The following is a 16858-nucleotide window of genomic DNA, read 5'->3' as shown; positions in this document are numbered from 1 at the left end:
ACACATTGGGCATGCGTATTTGTCACGTTGAACGAGTCGATTACCCTCGCCGTCTCCCAAAGGTATCACCCTTACCCGCTCCTCCGGGGAGAGATATAGAGGAAAAGAGGGGTAAACGTCTTGGGTTGAAGATTTGAAGGGATGTTTGTCACAGGGGAATCGACATGGACACGATGGACCGTTAACAAGGTGTTCATATAGAGAGAACGAGTTGATAGGTATTGTGATTAGCATCCAATTGCTTGGAATCCACTCGATGTCCAGTTCTGGTTATATGGCGTCACACAGTGGTTACGATGAGATGGAAAGGAAGAGAGAGGGGTAATAGATGTGAGAGAAAAGTCGTGGTATTAATTGACGCCGACTAACACGAAACTGCACCAAAGTGGGAATTGGCGGTTGTAAAGGAAACAAGCGCTGGTCATCAGTCTTTAGCGGTCGATTTTTAACCGATTAAGAGTGTAAAGGAACGCTCTTTTAAGAACACTCCAAATCGCACAGGGTGAACTCTTTTCTTAAAGCAAAGAGACCCTCTTTTTTGTCGGAAGTCACTGCAGGTGAATTGCATAGGTTGTTTATTCTGGAACTGAATATTCTGATGCGTGATTCTCTCAAGAGAGGAGACCTGTGAACTGAGAGAAAGGATGAAAGTGATTGCTGAAGTATTCCATCGAGGTCGTCTGGTCACTGTCTAAAACCATATTCTGAATGGCAAATTGAATGTGAGACTGATTATCGACTGACTGATCCTTTGTGGAAGTATGATTTGATCTTTACAATCATAATTACAACAATAATTGTCACTTTCTTAACTTGAAGGGGAATTCCCCCTTCTAAATTCAATCTGGAAACGAGCTTCTGTTTGTTCTTTCTCTGGTAAGTAAATGTCTTTGCTACTTGTTTCAAAAGTTTGTCTTTTTCAATATTTATATCATGTCATGCTCCTCGTAATTTCATGAACACTTTCTTAAACGTATCAAATGCATATTACAGGAGACAAATTGGCTTTTCTCACTTTAAACGCCGGTAATATCCACAAAACTGAATCTTTTTTAATGAGTCCATTTTATTTGAAGTGTTGTATTTGATTATAGGTATGAAGATCCTATTTCCTGCATATTATTGTCTGTACATCTGTTTTGTTTTGTTAACAAAATGGCCTCTCTTCACACATGCACGTTGACGAGATCAGCACGGGGTACGTTGGAATGCTTATCTACATTGTTTTAATTGCTTAATTTTAACTTGAAGTTGCGTAACATACTTTCGTGTAAGAAACAAACATTTTAGGATTTAAAATATAAAATGTTGGAAATTATTTCTTCATGTTGGTGAACAGATTGGGATCTATGATGCAGTTGTAAACCTAAAACTTTCAAAATTTTATGAAAGTGCAAATTGGAAAAACGCGATTACTTTCCAGGAAGTGATTTTTATTTTCTTTTGTTTTTTATAAGCCTTCTTGAACATGTTGAACTGCTTATGTCTATTTAATTTTGAAATGGGGAAATATCATGGTATAATGCATAAAATTTGTTTCTTTTTGGGGGCTTGAGGTAAAGCCGTCCATTATAAATTGAATCATGGGTTCAAATCCGTGGTGAGGCATGCACCAATCATGATGATTAGAGATGATCAGGCGTTCATCCTGACATTCAAACTCCATCGGAAAGAATTATGACCGTCGGTCCCTTAGATTTGACAAACATACACATCTTTCATAAGGATGACATGAATTAAACAAATTATAAGAGTGTCCAACCAAAACATATTACAAGATAAGATGTGAATTATGATGGTAAGAGTTGTGTAGTAGGACCTTACACTTTATAATTTAACATAATTTGATGAACGGAACAATTACAAAAAATCAGATTTTTAGCCAATGTGTTATCAAATAAGCTGTCAGAAATGAGAAAAAAAAAATTGGTAAGACCAAGAGAAAGACAAACAGTATATGACAGGGGGGAAGTGATATGAATTATGTGTCAGTTTGATAATAGGAGTCGTTTACAGATATCAATGAGAGAGAAAAGTGAAAGAAACTATTACTGATGGAAATATAAGACTGAGAAGAATATCAGAAAGGAGTGACAGAGAGTCAGTGCCATGTGAACAATATTTTGTAATAGGGGGTGCCGGTTTGGAAGAAAAATTTGACAAGCAAAAAAAAACAAGGTTTTCCCTCCACAATGAATGCGATTTTTGGTCGAGGAAAAAAAAAAAAAGCTTTCACAACAAAATGAAGGTGATTTGGGTCAAATTTCTACTTTTTAGCGCATCGTCCTGTTTTCCAGGGGGTGCTTGCCTGTGGTGTAGAACACCCCCCAACACCCCCGCTCCCCAAGACCACGCAGAGAGAGTTTAATGAAGAATTGGGAGGAAATAGATATGAAATAATTAGTGACTTTAATCAACAAATCCCCATGCTACTTCGCACCTGATTAAATACTCGACATGACGTGACTCTTATTTGAAAGGTTAATTTATCTTTAGGGTTACTAAAAGGCCTTAATTATTTCAAAATGAGATGATAGTTATGTCTCCCTTTTTTATTCTTTCTGTGTATGTCAATCGAGAAGAAATTAATAACTTTCGATTACAATAATTGCTAGGAATTTTGGAAAGACTGGAAATGAAATAAAGGAAGGATTACTATATCACCCCCTCAAAAATCATTATCATCTTCTTTTAAAAATGTCAAGTTCATAATACGAGTGCTAAGCATTCGGTAGCAATCCCTAAAAATCAACAAAAAATAAAAAAAAAGACAACTAACAGAATATTATACGTTTTTTAGAAAAAAAATAATAGAGGGAAAAGTCGGGTAATATAGTTATGAAGAGCAAATAAGGTGCATGCGTGATGTAATTAAGGTAGTTCTACAAATGGGAAACACCTTCTTTGTACCGTGTCATGTGCATATAACTAATGATGTTTAAGTATTGTTTCAGTCCACGTCCCCCCAAAAAACCAACAAAAAAAACATGTTTATATATATAAATAAATAAATAAAAATAAGAAAGAAAAAATGTAAGGAAGGAAGAAAGAAAGAAAGAAAGAAAGAAAGAAAGAAAGAAAGAAAGAAAGAAAGAAAGAAAGAAAGAAAGAAAGAAAGAAAGAAAAAAAGAAAGAACGGAAGAAACAAAGGAAGAATAATGTCAACACAACGAAAAGAACTTTTTAATAGAACAGAACATAAATAACGGTCTGCCAGTGGTTACAGAGGGCACATGAGGAGCGTGATGTAATTAAGGTAACACTACAAGAGTAATTCTTACATTATCCATGGACCGTATTATGTACATGATATGACGGCTCGTGTCACAGCCGCACCAGTGAACCCAATACCAAACCAGGGGCCCGTAACACAAAGCTTTGCAACGATCGTAGCACATTTTTCTACGATTAATTCCATTGACTACAATGTACAATCAATCGTAAAAATCAAGCGTACAATTAATCGTTAACCTTTGTGTTACGGGACCCAGGTGGGTGTGTTTCATAAAGCCGTTCGTAAGATACGAATGACTTTACGCACGACTGGTGACCCCTTCTTGTGCTGAATGATATATCCCTAAGTCATTTGTTTAGAACATAAGAACATGTTCCAGTCGTTCGTAAAGTTGAGCGTAACTTAACGAGCAGCTTTATGAAACACCCACCAGTTAAAGGGGAATCCAGCCTTGGCAATAAAATATTGTGTTGGGAAGGAGACAAATAAATTAAACAGAATGGAGAAAGTTTGAAAGAAATCGGACAAGCAATAAGAAAGTTATAGCTGCTTTAAAATTGAGATCACTAATAGTATGTAGATTTCAAATTGGCAACTAGGTAAGTAAATTATGACAAGGGGCAAGGACAACTTTCCCATAGGCCATGTACTTTATTATCAGAGATTTATGGTTTTCTCCTAAGTACCCATTCCCCTGGGGCAGTAATCTAAATATAACCCAGGTAGTATATTGTTTTATGTCCTCATGAAAGAAAAATATAATTTGAAATAAAACTTTTGGGAAAAAGGACATTTTAGCCATAATATGTATTGGAGTACATGGAAGAGTCCTTGCCTTACATCACTATGACATCCCATATGCGGCCAATTTGAAGTCTCCATGGGTATAGTGATTACCAATATTTACAACTTTTAAAAATTCATAACTTTCTTGTTGTTTGCCCAATATTGTTCAAACTTTCACCTATCAACTTGTCTGATTTTTCTTTTTCTTATAAAAACAAGTTTTTATTTGGGCTGGATTCCCCTTTAAAATTATTTCCAATGACAGACCACCGCTCAGTTTCGGGTTGGTTTCGTTGGTAAGACTCTAGCCTACACAATGCTGCAGTTTCATTTGCGCAGCATTTTAAACTATTACAATTTATTTCCCCTGTCTATGAAACATTACTACTCAAAAACTAAACCACGATGTTATTGTGATATAAAATGAATGTAATATAGCTACCATAAAACCATTTAAAGGACACTTTGGATGCCATGACGTCTGATGTGAGGAGGAGGAGGTGGAATAAAAGATGAAAAACGAGGAAGGGGAGGATAGTGAAAATTAAAAAGAAATAAGCGTACGGTAGCAGAAGAGAGAGTGTGTATAGAGAGAGGTTACAAGTGAAAAATAAATAGAAAGATGCTAAAAAGCAAAGCAGGTGTTAGATATAGGCTTATTATCTCTGTGATCTAGATCAAATTGTTCATGAAGTGGAAGCTACTTTCAAAATTGTGACGTCATCTGTTTTCCAATCGTTAGTAAGAGGTTTCGCTCCCCACGAGACAACACTCGTTTGAAATCCTTACTCTAGAGCGTGGTTGACGACAATCTGACAATCATGTAGGACGTTTGAACATGCTTATCGATTTAATGCATGAATGGTAGTCAGTGAGTAATTTGATTTTTTTTTTGGGGGGTGACAGAATTTCCACATGGGGTGCAAACCTGTAACCTTAAATTATGGTGAAATTGAATAAAAATGTGAAAAATTGTATAGAATTAGCTTGAATTGTTTTTTATCACCTACAAACTGTATGTCTAATTATGTCTGCCAACATCCAAACCCGCACAATCTTTGATTCATGAAGCAATGAAATGATTCAACGATCGCCAGCTAAACCAGACAAAATTTGTGAATTTACCCATTTGAGACGGTTCACTGTCGATATTATTGTCCATGGATAAATATGATGACTTAATGAGAAATGGTAATCATCTGTGCAAAGTTAAGATGCTAACGTACTTTCCAGAGTAGTGAAGTATAGCCCGAATGTCAGAGGGCTTCTAGTTCTAGATGAATATTCGTGTATAATACCTGTGTGGGTGCACGTACACATTTTCCCAATGTATCCCTTCATTGGCGATACTATGAAAGCCCAGCACACACTATGCGATCCGATGCGACGCGATTTTTTTTTAATAAATCACAGTTTGTATTAAACAATTTGTGGAAGTTCCATGAAGTGAGGTTATTTCATTTTAATTTTTTAATGTTAGGAATAACAAAATCATAATTTTGCTTTGAGGCAAGCCCTGTGGTCGGAGTAAAGTCCAAATCGGTTTCAAATCGCAGCCGATCATGACGTCATTACGATTTGGATTTGAATTTGCTTTTATTTCTACAAGGAGAGGCTCGAACTAGACCAAATTTCGATTTTAGTAATCCTACCACTATTCTGAACTCTGACCGTTGATATTGTGTTGGTTGGAATGTCCATATAAAATGTTATTACAATTTGTTTGGAATTTGGATCGCGACGAATCGCATAGTGTTCGCCGGGCTTTTTATAGAAAGTACCTATATCTTTCTAATCCGAATGCTTGGTCAATAATCATTTATCGAATACAAAACGCATGATTACAAGTCGCCGCTATACAGGGTGGGGGCAATCAATCAGCGAAAAATGAAGTAAATCGACGGGAGAAGTGAATAAATCGTGAATGGAAAGGTATGAAATAAGAGTATCAAAAGAGAGATTTATTCTACGGTTACCCCTTTAATTCAATTAAAGAAAAAAAGACGTTTTCTTGTAGTCGTTTTAACACCCCCCCCCCCCTACTTTTCACCGACCCTGTCGACCCTGATAACAATGCAATGATCAAGATACGTTGAGACCATCGCGATCATGGGGGAAATATATAAGGTATATATTTTACTGACGTGGAGAAGCTTTGAATAAAATTACTCTTTGGTTATTTTAGTTATAACGATTATAATGATCATGCACCTCGTGCACTGAGAAGCAACGAAATAGCTGCAGGGATCTGCTTTTGTTAGTCATGTTAGTCATACTGTTAGTATTTACGAAACGTTGAAAAGATATTGTACATTTATTTTCATTTTTCGCCGTCTGCTTGCCCTTGAATTTGACAAATGTTAGGAGGTTTAGGTACCTGGGATTGTTCCAGATATTGTTAATGTAAGATCACTGGAGGGGTCTCCTTGCCAAATCCGTTATAGCTGGAGGGTGTGTGTGTTTATACGTGTGCTGAATGAAAATAGTGCGTATATTATCATGATACCCAATGACGTCATGACAAGTGATGTCTGTAAAACATACTTTCCATACTACTGCATTCACCTTGCAATTCCCCCCCCCCCTCCATTTCTCTCTCTCAGTCACTCACATATACTATCTATCATTGTGTGTGCATCTCTCTCTCCCCCTCCTCCCTCCCCCTATCTCCCCCTCTCTCTCCCTCTCTCGTCATCTTTCTCTTTCATGAAGATTGGAAAATAATTACAAAAAATTCGATCACATGTATAATTTCATAAGGGGATAGCTTTGAAAGCTGCTGAAGCCCCAATAACAGAATTGATCACCCCCCCAAAAAAAAATTAAAAATAAAATAGATAGATAAAATAAGCATAACAATCGTGTTTTCTATGATGTACGGTGTATACAATACAAAACAATTAACATCATTAATTAATATGATATATAGCGTTTATTGGGCGCCGGTTATCGAGTTGCCTATTCAATGGCGCACTAACACTGGCTGTAGCTCCAGCTTCTATAGGCTACCGGGTACCCATTCATCTCACCTGGGTTGAGTGCAGCACAATGTGGGTAAGTTTCTTGCTGAAGGAAAACACGCCATAGCTGGGATTCGAACCCACGACCCTCGGATAGAAAGACGAGAGTCTTAACCACTACTCCACGACGCCCCAACAATTATTCATTTTCCCCCATCACATGAATTTTCATCTACTCCTCATTTTATAACAGGGACAGTCAAAAAATGGAGTGTCCTAATAAATTTCCTATACAGCGTTCAGAACAATTTCTCCAAATAATTTAATAAAATTATATTTCAGGCTGTGAACTGAGAATGAAATTGGAAACAACCTTTAAAACTTGTAGAGACGTGTTATCTATATTTGAAAGGATGTAAATTGTCCCTATTATTCGTACAAATAGGATTTAACTCGCCGATAGGACCGCTTCCGACTTTTAACTAGGATTACTACACACAAAGCCACGTAGAAGATTAACTTTTAACTATTCACTGTTAGAGCAGGAAATTTCCAGACTTGAAGAAGAAGATGAAGAAGAAGAAGAAGACGAAGAAGAAGAAGAAGCAATCAGGTAAAAATCACCATTACCACTACCAACCCCACTAAAATACTAGCACCAACACATCCTCCTCCTCCTTCTCTCCCTCCTCCTACTCCACCCCTCCTCCTTTTCATCTACTCCCCTTTCTCATCTTCTTCGCCTCCTCATCATCATCATGCTCCTTCCCCTCCTCCTTCTTTCAATCCTCCTCCCCCTCTCCTCATCCTCCTCCGCCTCCCTCCCCCACTTACTTCTCCTCCTAATGCTATTCTTCCCCTTTTCCATCTCCTCCTTTTCCTCTCCTCCTTTCTCTCTCTCTCTCTCCACCTCCCTCCCATCCTCCTCTTCCTCCTCATAATCCTTCCCCTCCTCCGCTCCCCTCCCTCTCACTCCTACTCCCCTCCGTCTCCTCCCCCTTTTATTCTCCCTCCTTCCATCTCTTTCCTTCTCTTTTTCTATCTCAGGGGCCGGGGGCGGGGGGGGGGCTTAAGCTCCCCCCCCCCACTTTTTTCCAAAACCGTGTACAAACACGTAAAAATGACCATATGATTGTGATTTTTTGAATGGTCAGCCCCCCCCCCCCCCACTTTGAAAACCGTTCCGCGGCCCCTGTATCTTTATGTCCCTCTTCTTCTCTCTGCTCTGTTGTATATACCTGTTAGATCAGAATAATATTGACTCGTTTAGACAGAAGGTTAAATGATTTAAACAAATTGTTTAATCAATTCATGGTTACTTCCTCTAATATTCTTACATCACAATGAATAGGTATACAAGGACAGATCATTTATTATGAAATTATTTGAAATGTCAAAGATCGTAAGGTGGAAATATATATACTTCGCAAACGAAATAATTTGATTAACGTTTATCATTTGCGGGATAAAATACTCATTATCGCTTTTGCATCCCATGGGTAAACTTTGGGTTTTGTTTTTATTTTATTCTGACTTGTGATTTTATGTAAAATGATATCCATCTAATCTACTTCACAAGTCATGTCTTGAGAAGAAAAAAATAAACTTTTTTAATGTGTAATATTCTTAATTTCTTAACTCTCAGATATTTTAAGGTCCCATTCATTTCTCCCCCCCCCCCTGCTCTTTCCCCTCCTACACCTCCTAGGTCCTCATCCCCCTTTCTTCTGCCGCCACCAATTCTTTCCCGCTTTACCCTCCCTCTTATTTTTTCATCCTCTCCACTTTCCAATCATCATCATTATAAAAGCATTCTCTTCCAACTTATGTTGCTCTTGCCACTTCACCACGGCGCCCCGGGGCATATCTGTGAATGCTGCATGTGCTCTCACCCTTGCACTCAGCCGGTAAAAGCTCCACCCGCGGTTTGTATCTTGACATGGTTCTCAAACAGTTTCCAACCTTAACCATAAACAGTGCATGCAGCTGACAAGTATGCAACGTGATTTCACATTCAATGTTCTTTATACCTACCTCCCCCGCCTCTCTCCCTCTCTTATCTATCTTCTCCCTTCTCCCCCCCCCCCCTTCCCCCTCTCTCTCCTTCCTTCTTTATCTCTCTCTCTCTCTCTGGTAATAGGGAGATGTCACAAGCACCCTTTTTCTTTTGTACTTAATGATTTTATTCAGTCAGTATTTCGACGAAGAAAAGCTCACTAAAGTGGTACCCCTCCCGCCCGCCCCCCCCCCATCTCCCTCTTTTCCCCTCTCCCTCCCTTTCTTCCCTCTCTCACTCCTCGGCCCCAGCCCCAGCCCCCCTCTCTCTTTATTCTCCTTATTGAAGTACAAGGCAATGTCCTCCAATGAGTTTTCGGCCACATCATAGAGTAGGCGGTGTCCCGGGGGCGTTGATTAAACGAAAATTAAATAGTTTGCTTGATCGGGTATTAAAGACGTTGTGTTTATGAATTGTTAGGCTTGAAATAGCCAAATTGAAATGCAATAGCGGTCATTCCCTTAATTTTCTGGCCTTACCTTAGATAACATTCCCCCGAAAACATTTTAATAAAAGTAGGACGGTATTGTGAACTCTCGCAGTTCCATGAAGTTAATTGACATCACTCGTTTTCCCTATACCAGCATTCATTTTTGCGGCGGCACTCTCAGATCTGTGTATACATGGAGGTTGCGGTTAATAATTTCCTCACTTTAGAGCAATTTGCAATCACGCCAAAATCGTAGTGTTCTGATAACATTTGTTTAAATATTTCTTCTGATTTATATCAGTGGAATGTTCATTGAAAAGTTTTGTCAGTGATTTTTTTAACAGCCCGATGTTATAAGCTACTGCGTATCCTTCATTTACTTCGTTTCGTGAATGTGATGATTTTTTTTAAGAGATACGATATTTTTTCTTGTTATACTTCAGCTATAATTCAGCTTGTATTATGGGATGTGGTTTCTTCCTGTACCAGTCTTTAGGATGGTACATTAAATATTAATTATGTACTTTTAATCGCAAACGGCGAGAACTTCTCCGGAATCCCCTTTGACTCGATAATAAGACGCACAAAAAATGAGAAAAGTGCCACCCCAACTTCATTCAGGAAAATCGACGTGAAATGGATATCGAATGGCAATCCAATATTAGGACTTCAACTCAAGTACTCCTCTCAACACGTGTTTACTGAAGCACTTCCCATTATTACTACCACACTTGTCACAATTGCAAATAATTCGCTAATTACCTGCCTACTTCAGACAATATTTGAAGTTTCACGGTGCGTGATTCGTCGATGTGTACAGCAATGTAGGAAATATGAATAGGTATGCTTGATACGTTCGCCCTCATACCCCGCCCCCACACATGTCTTTCTTGTTATGCCTTAAAATATTCCCCTCTCGCCCTCCCCGCTTTCCTGAAAAATAAAAATTATGGATTTTCATTTTCATTTTTTTAATTTTCCTTATATCACTCTGGCACTCTCTCTCTGTCTCTCTCTCCCTCTCTTTATTTATCATCAGTCTCTATAAGTATGGTGATTATGCGTTCGACCAAATAAATGGTCGAAATCAATAATTTGACTAATTTGTCTTTTTTTCGTTTTACAGCAAGCATATTTACTAATAACAGATCAGTTATTTTATCCCGTTTTTCAGATTGTGGATTAATGAATAGTTTTTAAAGAACATTTTAATCAAATTTAAACAGAAAAGGTTTCGTCAGTCGACTACTTTTTAACAAATATAATATTGCATAACTATTGGTTTGGCAGAAATTAATTGTTTTTATTGTATTTTTTGTCATATTAAATTATCCAAAAAAAAATTATTACATTCAAAATGAAAATGTACGCTTGAACCATTAAAATTTATCTAAAAGAATTTTAATCCAAAGACTTAAAATACTGATAGCATACTCACGAAGATGAAACGCTATCTTATGAAGATGACATTTTATCTTACGAAGCTGGGTACTATCTTACAATGATGGCATGCTATCTCACAATGATAGCACTCTGTCTTATGAAGATAGCATGCTATCTCACGAAGATAGCATGCGATCTCACAAAGATAGCGTATTATCACATAATGATACCATACTATCTCACCATGATAGCATTCTGTCTAATGAAGATAGCATGCTTTATCACGAAGATAGCATGCTATCTAACTAAGATAGCATATTTTATCACAATGATAGCATTCTCTCTTATGAAGATGGCACATTATCTCATGAAGATGGCATACTATCTCACAAAGATAGCATACTATCTCACAATGATAACATACTATCTTACGATGATAGCATTCTCTCTTGTAAAGATAGCATACTTTCTCACAATGATAGCATACTATCTAACAATGATAACATTCTGTTTTATAAAGATAGCATATTATTTCACAATGATAGCACTCTGTCTGATGAAGATAGCGTGCTATCTCACTAAGATAGCATACTTTCTCACCATGATAGCATTCTGTCTTATGAAAATAGCATGCTTTCTCACAAAGATGGCATGCTATCTCACTAAAATAGCATACTATATCACAACGATAGCATGCTGTCTTATGAAGATAGCATGCTACCTCACAAAGATAGCATGCACTTTTAAGGCCCCGCACACATTACGATCAGATTTAGGAGCAAAATGGCATTTTGCTGATTATCTAAAAATGTGAATAAAAAGTATCTTTTTATTTGAGATTCAAATTAACTAAACGAATACTAATACAAAAAATGTTCGATGATTGCAAGCCTTTATTTTGGAGTAAAGGCCAAATTAGTTTCAAATCGTGGCCAATCGTACGATTACTGTGACGTCATTACGTCTAGATATTAAATTCGCTTCTAAGAATGGCAACATAGTCACAGATTTGAACATTACACAGTAAGATATTTCACGTCTCAATAATAACATCAAATTCTACTACGTATTATTCCAAAATCGGATCGCAGACCAATCGTAAGGTGAGTGGTCGCCTTTATGACGATGACATACTAGCTTTAGAAGATGCCATACTGTCTCACAAATATGAGATACTACCTCACGAAGATGGCATAGTATAATGATGAGGAAAGCACCTAAACTTTATATTTTTCGGGTGTGAAAGTTTTTCTTTAAAAAATGATCAATGATTTATTTTACACTCATTGAAATATCTCTCTCCCTTGAGTACGTGACTGTGTACTTCTGTCTATTCATTTAAACGTTACCGGAATACTTACCTATTTAACGCTTTCTATTCTTAATATCCATGGGTATATACAGATCTAATTTATTTTGTTCATTGTGCCCTGAGCTCTCTACATTGCATTGGGGATTGGTAAATAATATGTACTTAATTATTATTGTCATTAACCTCTTGTACTTCCATAATGATAATAAAACCAATGAATACATCCAGCTTTGATATCGATGTTCCTACGACAATCTACGAGAATTTCGTCACCCTTTTTGTAATAAGCTGACGACTGCATCCGTTGTTTTTACAAAGCAATCGTTTTTAGCCGTGACCTACATTTCGGCCTGATTGTGACATGTAAACACGTGCTGTCCAGCGACCACTCCAGTTCACCAATAACTCCATGACTTTGGTGATATTGTTTTGGTATGCAAGATTCAAGGTTATGGGAGAGATCTGGGTACGTTGGATCATCTAAGTGCCCGGGATTTTTAGACCCTCTTTTTATTATCCTCTGACCGGACATGGTGGCTCAGTGGTAGAACGCCCGCCTCATGAACGTGAGGTCATGAGTTCAATCCCCGGCCGAGTCATACCAAAGACTTTTTATGGACCTTCTGCCTTCTTGACATATGAGAATGGAGAAGGGTAATAATAAAATATGTTATACAGGGCCCGCTGGAAAAACAGCGTCATCTGAGATTAATATTATTATTATTATTGTTGTTATTATTATTTATTATTATTATTATTGCTATTACTGTTGTGTTAAAAAAGTTACAAATGTTTAAAATTTTCCTTGATAGTTTTTTTTTCGGGTTGGTTAGTACACGATTTGGAACTTCATAGCATGTGTTTACTTAACTATTATCTTTTTGGTATTGGATTCTAAAATGGAGATTTTTAGTGAATTTAGAGCAAAGAGGAAGAAAGGCAATCTCTTTGGTTAATTCAAGACTGAAAATACACTTCCACTTCGAAATCACTAGAAACGCACTCTTTTTGAAGAGTGTGTGATAGAAGTGTGTGTATAAATCACCAGAGAAAGTAACTGCATTCAGACCACTTAATCGATGATAATTTAACATTTTCCACTTCAAATTACATACAGCACACTAAATCGATTGTGGAATGATTCTTTCTACAAATTTTCCCTTAACTTATTGTGAATATTTATTTATGAGCGTCATGGCTCTTTCCGGAGAAGTTCGTCGGCGCAGCAAATGAGAAAGACAGGATTTATCGTTCAGCCAACCAAAGCTACGTCGAGTGAACTTAATTATTCGCTGGTGGGAAAAAACGCCCATATTCCCAGGACAGGTTGTGACGGAATCCAGTTACAATAGCTCATTGTACAACGTGATGAAAACAGTCACACAAACGAACAGACTCCTAACCGATCGATTGTATGTCATTGGTAATATCGTAATATATTTTGATCGTTCTGATGCTGGTTTCACAGGTCACACCAATGAAACCTACTCCAATCTGATCGATGGTTTGCTATTGGTAATAACGCATTATCGTTTGTCAGTTTTTAGTTGTTTTTTGCCAATGTAACTAGAGCATTGTGTGATGCAGCCCGTGGTACACGTCACAATGTAGATTGTATGTGACGTCATTTATAAGTATTGATTTATGGCTTCATTTTGTGCTGCAGAGAGGCGAGTCCGTAACCATGATACATATTTGATTAATTTGCGATGAAAATACAATCACTCGAAGGAGCAGATGGTTTGATTGTCATCCCAATGATAGATATCTAAATCGTTGATGATCTTTTTGTTTCTTTCCCTGTTTTTCGCCCATTCTCTCTCTCTCTCTCTTTCTCTCTCTATCTCTATCTTCCTTTTAATTTATCTATCTATCTATCTATCTGTATATCTATCTGTCTATCTATCTATATGTCTATCTATCTATCTGTCTGTCTATCTATCTATCTATATATCTATCTATCTATCTGTCTGTCTATCTATCTATCTATTTATCTATCTATTTTTCCTTCAATCTGATACCCTTTTCTGTCTTGTATATTTTGTTTTCCTGTGATCGTCATCTTTGGGGTCGTGTAAATGAATAAAGTTCGTCCACTTAAACAAAAATGGGTTGAAAATAAGCACAAGATTTGGAAATACTAAATGAGATACCATTTTATATGCCGATATTGCGTTGCCTTGGTCACGTGGTAGTCTAAAGATATATCAAGAGCGAAATATCATGCTGAAATCATTGATAAATCGGGGCATTTCAATTTTTTTTGTGTTTATCGTTTAAATTTCCATGATGCATGCACGATAGATAAGTCCATCTGAGAAATAAACAAACATAAAAAAACCCCGCATAAACGCTTCCACACGCTCACTAAATCATTCACGCACACGCACGAACCCTCAAACACTCACGCACAGTCGAACACACAAAAACTTATTAGCAGACTACACGATCCAAGTCGATTCGTTGAGAAGTCGTGCAAAACGATTATGAATGTCTTTTTGTTCAACTCTATAATTTGATTAACAAGGACTAATCTATCCACCAATGTATATTTCCAATTTACAATACGCCCAAACTCTGACCGGTGTTTCGTTAACTAGATGGTCATCTCATAATCAAACACACCTTTTGAGTTGTATTAAAATCACTCCGACAATGAGTCGGTCACGGACGATCAAATCGGATCGATTTCCTGTCAATAAATTATCGGTCAGCCGTGACAATGGTAATATCGAGCATTTCAATAAAGATGCGTCCTCTATCTTATATTTTCCCTCCAATATTCCTTCACCTTCGTTCAGGCCATAATGATCGCGATCGAGCGTAATTTACTACGTTCGCTATCGACTGCATTATTATCCGCTCATCATTTTTCCGCGACATTTCAAAAATTGAGAGCGCTCCCCTTTGTCGCTATTTCCACCGAACAAAGACTTACGATTGCTGCAAATTAGAGCAGAATGGCAAATCTTTTCGCCGTGTAGAGAGGAGGAAATGTCAACTGATAGACTCGATCTTTTTTAATGCCAAAGGATAAAGAAATAGTCGGGAATCTAAACGAGCGAATTCGATTGAAGTAATTAATTAAACACTGGATAGAGACGGTGGCCTGCCCCGACCGTTACTGGTTGGTTTTAATTTGTGTTTTTCGTCAACTTGTTTAGTGAGTTGCGAACAGATTCGTGACTGGTAAAGTAGATGGCGTGTTGAAGGTGCCTCCTGGATTAATTTGATGGTAGCCGGACACGATCATGAACAGTTGGAAAATCAGAATAAAGGACTGACTGGAATGTATCGCCATCCGTTCATGAATGATGTCAGGCAGGGACCACTTGTGTATTGATCTCCAAGACCCTAGGAACGAAAGTTGCATCTCTTTTTAATGGCACCTGTAGTGGACCATATTACTAGGATCATTTGATTCATCTTCGCTATTTAAACTCCTCTTGGTTTCTGCTCTTCACACTCACACTTTTCGTAAAGACAACAGGGCCTGTGTTTGTGGATTCATACCAAGTGTTTATCATCAACAAGTTATCATCACTTATGTGCTTGACACATTGAGTCTTCTTTGAAACTAATTTGGTCTGTTATTAAAACTTTGTTGATACTTTGCGCGGCTTCTTAACATGAATAGATGGTTGTACCCTTGACGCACTTTTACTCTTAGTAGGATTTTGAGGATTATAATTCTCACCTTGAAATGAAATAAAAGGCATTTTATTGTGAATAAAAGCTGGGATCAAACGTTTACCGGAAACAAGAATCCAGATCCAGTTGACTGCAGATTTGCTTTCTTGTCGCCGTGTGATATCGTCATCAAAGTGAGAATCAATGGACACACGAACCTCCCCGTTGACCTTGATGAGTTGTGTTACTTAAGGAAACCCATACCTTGCCATTTTCTACACATTTTGCTCTTATCAAACCAGGGTAATCTAATTAGAATTAATTTTAAATCCATGGAGTGGAAGAAAGGATGCTCATTCTCGGAACCACTTCGCCGGTGACTTACACATTTTTGACAACTTGTTTTTTTCGTTGATTGGCATCGGAACATAAGCACCCTTACCAGGTGCCTCACTTCAGCCGATGTGTGTACGCATGTGACGTTTACTTATTGATTGAAGCAAGAACACTAAGCGTTATATCGATGACATTGTGTCGGGTTGCCGATTTGCATCCCCTTGTTGATTGGCCCACCTGCCCTTGGTAAACTTCCACTCAAAACATCCCACAGAGAGATAGAGAGACGAAAACAGAAGGCAAAGAAGATGAGATAATGTAGTTGGATTTGATTTATTCATGGTTCTTTAGTCCGGTTCGAGCAGAGCTTAGCACTACTTATCCTCTTACGGCGGAATTTTGTTTCATTTATTCATTAAAAGCAAATCCTTCGTCACAAATCTATGAGGAAGCGTTGTTATTTGGTTTACCTTTAGGTCGAAGTGTTACTATAGTGACGAACTTGTTCTCAAACAAGTATACGAATATTTGTTACCAAAGAGCTTAGAACTGTGGATGGTCAACAGCATTCAGCAGGCGCGGTTTCCTTTTCCACGTCCATGAATCGTGTACGGTCAACACTTTAGCAAAACTTGAATATTGCTATCCATAGAAATATTTTGCTCTCTTTCATGCCATCGTGCTTCTTCGTTACATTTCTCATGCTAACAAGGAAGGAGTCTTAGCCTGA

Source organism: Lytechinus pictus, chromosome 15 (genome assembly GCF_037042905.1).
Source record: "Lytechinus pictus isolate F3 Inbred chromosome 15, Lp3.0, whole genome shotgun sequence".
In the NCBI taxonomy this organism is placed as follows: Eukaryota; Metazoa; Echinodermata; class Echinoidea; order Temnopleuroida; family Toxopneustidae; genus Lytechinus; species Lytechinus pictus.
The sequence above is the reverse complement of the archived record's forward strand: the minus strand, read 5'-3'. Positions refer to the sequence as shown.